General features: G+C 46.8%; 3 non-coding genes across 3 annotated transcripts in view; all 3 read right to left on the bottom strand.

Annotated features, from left to right (window-relative positions):
• The window catches only part of LOC126977721 (large subunit ribosomal RNA), a 3,975-nt gene extending 3,948 nt beyond the window's left edge, over positions 1–27 (bottom strand). The window contains exon 1 of the ribosomal RNA XR_007732391.1: positions 1–27. This exon is cut by the window's left edge and continues 3,948 nt beyond it. This is a non-coding gene — a ribosomal RNA (large subunit ribosomal RNA).
• A 539-nt stretch (positions 28–566) lies between these two features.
• Positions 567–723, bottom strand: LOC126977799 (5.8S ribosomal RNA). Its single transcript, XR_007732426.1, has one exon. It is a non-coding gene; the product is annotated as a 5.8S ribosomal RNA (ribosomal RNA).
• A 376-nt stretch (positions 724–1,099) lies between these two features.
• LOC126977633 (small subunit ribosomal RNA) lies at positions 1,100–3,004 on the bottom strand. Its single transcript, XR_007732308.1, has one exon. It is a non-coding gene; the product is annotated as a small subunit ribosomal RNA (ribosomal RNA).
• Positions 3,005–5,000: the final 1,996 nt, after the last annotated feature.

The raw sequence follows: 5,000 nt of genomic DNA, 5'->3' as shown, positions 1-5,000 counted from the left end.
CGGGTGATCCTCCCTGATCTGAGGCCAACGATAAAAAGTATGAGGCAGACACGATATCCGTCAGCGCAGCGACACCGTCGTGCGCGCGCCGCCAATAAGTCTCAACGACGTATCGTCGACCCGCGCACGTACCGCGATCGAAGCGCCCTTCGGACGTCGAGTCCGCCTACTCGTTTGCACGCTCACGTCGGGCCGAAATAACACGTGCAGCGCACGGGACGCGAACCGAAGGCGCAGCCACGCACGCCGTTCACATAGAGAGCTCTGCATAGATTAATTAAAATTAATCACGAGATATCCGCGTGTGACAGCGAACGAGCGCGCCCCGGTACCGCGCCCGTCTCCGTGACCCACGTCGGGCGTGAGGCGGAGACGGCGTTGCACGCGAGCAGCACCACGCGTTGCGGCTTATTTTACATTTTCGAACGGATCGAGCGGGCCCCGGAAAACCGGCGGGGTTTACCCGAGCCCGGCCCGAAGACCGTCACTCGTTTTACACGTTTTTTAGGCGCGCAAACAGTGTTGTCAGCATACAGCGACGGCGTCGTCGTATTCTTTTATGCAGCCGGCCCTCAGACAGGAGTGGTCCTGGATATTTCTCCACGGACCGCAATGTGCGTTCGAAATGTCGATGTTCAAATGTGTCCTGCAGTTCACACTATGACGCGCAGTTAACTGCGTTCTTCATCGACCCGCGAGCCAAGTGATCCACCGTTCAGGGTAATAGTTTTTTATATTTAGAAAATACGTGAACGATCTCTGTGTGTAACAAAATATTATGTGACGCACGCATTGCGCGTACGTCGTGATCTCGACTCGCTTCGCACTCGACATGAGCGCGTCGCGAGACGCACGCGCGTCGCGTACATGCGAACCGCGCCCGCCGAAGCGTCGTGCCGGAGACGTCGTGCCGGACACCCCCCACATGCGGCGGGAGATGTCAGCGCGCGCGCGGCAAACGCGACAACGTAGCACAGAGAGCACATCGCGAGCGCGAAAATAATCAGTGATTGACACGTGATTGAAGTTATCATCGTCAACAGTCGGCTGTGAGCGAAGCGTGTCGGCGACAACGCTCGCGCACGCGACCGTTACACGTTAATGATCCTTCCGCAGGTTCCCCTACGGAAACCTTGTTACGACTTTTACTTCCTCTAAATGATCAAGTTTGGTCAACTTCCCAGCAACGCCGACGGCCGCGAAGCCACCGCGTGTCGGTCCGAAGACCTCACTAAATCATTCAATCGGTAGTAGCGACGGGCGGTGTGTACAAAGGGCAGGGACGTAATCAACGCGAGCTTATGACTCGCGCTTACTAGGAATTCCTCGTTTATGGGGGATAATTGCAAACCCCAATCCCCAGCACGAAGGAGTTTCAACGGGTTGCCCGGGCCTCTAGGCCAGGGAGAACATGTTGATTCCTTCAGTGTAGCGCGCGTGCGGCCCAGGACATCTAAGGGCATCACAGACCTGTTATTGCTCAATCTCGTGCGGCTCGAAGCCGCCGGTCCCTCTAAGAAGAATTTTAATACGCCGCCAGTGAGTTGCGCGACCCTGAAGCCGCGCACACCTAAATGACGACGCCTATTTAGCAGGCTAGAGTCTCGTTCGTTACCGGAATTAACCAGACAAATCGCTCCACCAACTAAGAACGGCCATGCACCACCACCCACCGAATCAAGAAAGAGCTGTTAATCTGTCAATCCTTCCGGTGTCCGGGCCTGGTGAGATTTCCCGTGTTGAGTCAAATTAAGCCGCAGGCTCCACTCCTGGTGGTGCCCTTCCGTCAATTCCTTTAAGTTTCAGCTTTGCAACCATACTCCCCCCGGAGTCCAAAATCTTTGGTTTCCCGGAAGCTGCCCGCCGAGCCATTGTAGTAACGTCGGCGGATCGCTAGATGACATATTTACGGTTAGAACTAGGGCGGTATCTAATCGCCTTCGAACCTCTAACTTTCGTTCTTGATTGATGAAAACACCTTTGGCAAATGCTTTCGCTGATGTTCGTCTTGCGACGATCCAAGAATTTCACCTCTAACGTCGCAATACGAATGCCCCCAGTTATCCCTATTAATCATTACCTCGGAGTTCTGAAAACCAACAAAATAGAACCGAGATCATATTCTATTATTCCATGCACGAAATATTCAAGCGGCATTTTGAGCCCGCTTTGAGCACTCTAATTTGTTCAAAGTAAAATTGTCGGCCCATCTCGACACTCACTGAAGAGCACCGCGATAGGATTTTGATATTGAACCGGCGTTTTACCGCCGGCTCACCGACGATATGCTCCGCAGACGTGTCAGTATCACCGCGGATGCGATGCACCGACAGCGCGGCGCACAAATGCAACTACGAGCTTTTTAACCGCAACAATTTTAGTATACGCTATTGGAGCTGGAATTACCGCGGCTGCTGGCACCAGACTTGCCCTCCAATTGTTCCTCGTTAAAATATTTAAAGTGTACTCATTCCGATTACGAGGCCTCGTAAGAGTCCCGTATCGTTATTTTTCGTCACTACCTCCCCGTGCCGGGAGTGGGTAATTTGCGCGCCTGCTGCCTTCCTTGGATGTGGTAGCCGTTTCTCAGGCTCCCTCTCCGGAATCGAACCCTGATTCCCCGTTACCCGTGACAACCATGGTAGTCGCAGAAACTACCATCGAAAGTTGATAAGGCAGACATTTGAAAGATGCGTCGCCGGTACTGGACCATGCGATCGGCAAAAGTTATCCAGATTCATCAAAATTAACGACTTCGGACGCGAGGCCCTCCGTCGATTGGTTTTGATCTAATAAAAGCACTCATCCCATCACTGGTCAGAGCTCTGATTGCATGTATTAGCTCTAGAATTACCACAGTTATCCAAGTAACTGAGTAAGATCTAAGGAACCAAAACTGATATATTGAGCCATTCGCGGTATCGCCTTAATACGGCTTGCACTGAGACATGCATGGCTTAATCTTTGAGACAAGCATATAACTACTGGCAGGATCAACCAGGGAGCTGCTGCAAACAACGATTGTTGTCGCGCTCAGCGCGTCATGCGTCGCGATCTCCCCTTAGGGCGTCGCGACTATGACATCTTGAACATATCGTGAGATATCCGTTCGCGCACTGTATACTATATATCTCAAAGGCATACGGTGCGCGTTGAACGAATCATAAATCGGCGATGGGCCGATTGTATGTTATGAAAGTTCAGTAACGAGAGTCCCTTCGGGTAATAATAAAAATGATGACACGCAATAGAAGCGGTATCAACGTATTAATATCGGTACACGTCGTGATCACAAATCGGATCGACGCCCGGTGCTTGAGAGGAGCGTGAACGTCTCGCACGCGTGAAATGCGCGACGCGTTCCGGCTTGCGGGCCCTCACGTTAAAAATCTTAACAGAGGGAAACCGTCGAAGCCCAGTCGGCGTCTTGGTGCGCGCAAAAAATTTACACGATCGCTTTCAACGTGACGAGGATCGCCGCAGCGTATGATACTGTAGAGAGAGTGAAGAGAGGAATTATGAGAAACGAAATCACAAAAAACCTTTCAAATCACCAAATCAAATATCATCCGCATAGGGAAACTCGAAAACGCTCGATCGACACAGCGCGGTGAGTCTGTCTCATTTTTTATATTGTAAAAAAAGAACATATAAAACAACGCGCGACACAAACACAGACACAGACACACCAGCTCTCTGCCCCGAGAGTACCAACAACCGTATTGTTATTATATCATCGTCGTTATCATCGCGCGCATTCACAAACTTACTCAAATATAAATATATATTAAATAAAATATGAATGACGATGACGACGACGAGAATAATAAAACAGCAGCAGTTGTTGTGGCTGGGGGTGGTTGGTGTTGTGCGCGTTTTTGTATTTTTGTCGCGTGCGTTTTTCACTCTTTTTACAAGAAAAAACTTGAGCGGCGTTGAATTCGGCGTCGCGAACCGTTCGCTACGGACTCGACTCTCGACGCCGACTGCCGTATGTGTGGTGCACGCGAACGATATGAACGTGTAAACTCTCTGATATGTGAATAAAGTGATTTTGATTTGATTTTACTATTTATTAATAACATAATATTGAATATGCATTGCGGCTTCGAAGAAAAAATCGTTTTTTTTTTTTTTTTTTTTTTTTTTTTTACTTTATTAATAACGAGTACGATAATGTTCAGTAATAAACGCGCGACACGTACATTTCATTTTCCCTCCGAAACCAAATAAAAAATCTCCAAAAAAAAATATATTTCAAATCAAATCAAAATTCTTATCATACATCAATCTTACTCACCCAAACTAAACATGTAAACGTCTAAACGCAGCACGAGACGAGCCAGCTACTTGATACTACCTAAGACAAGAACAAATTACGGCAAGCGTATGTTTATTTACGAGGGCGCACCACTTTTTAATAGTCTACCTTCATCTCTCAAAAAGATTAGGTCACTAAAAACATTTAAACGTGACCTATCAGACTATATTGTTTCAAAGTTTTTATAAAACACATGTCTGAAATTGTTTGTTATGTGACAGTGCCCTGTAAAAGTGTGTAATCTTAAATTTTGTGAAGAAGAATAAGTACTATAATGTGTAACATGTATGTACTGAACATCTAAAGAACGGCGGATAAATTATTACATCATATTTTTATGTTCTCATGTAAGTGACAATATTATGTTTTTAATGAGAAATAAATATCTTTAAACGTAATTCTTTCTTACTTACTTACTTACTTACCTATTTACTTACTTACTTAGTTGCTTACTTACTTACTTACGTACTTACTTACTTACTTACTTAATCACATTCGTTTTTCGCGATTTTCAGCAAAACGGTAGGTAAGTTTTATCATAAAAGTATCTCGGACAAAAATTGTAGATCGTAAAATTATCCATTAAAAATGTATCAATACTTAGTGTTAGATTCAAAAAGTTAGTTTCCACGCCACCTATGAGGTAGTAGTGTACTTAGCGCGTTTTTATAAGTTTTTG

The sequence above is a fragment of the Leptidea sinapis genome, chromosome 45 (assembly GCF_905404315.1).
Source record: "Leptidea sinapis chromosome 45, ilLepSina1.1, whole genome shotgun sequence".
NCBI classification, from domain to species: Eukaryota; Metazoa; Arthropoda; class Insecta; order Lepidoptera; family Pieridae; genus Leptidea; species Leptidea sinapis.
Note: the sequence above shows the minus strand (reverse complement) of the source record. Positions and strands in the feature narration are given on the sequence as shown.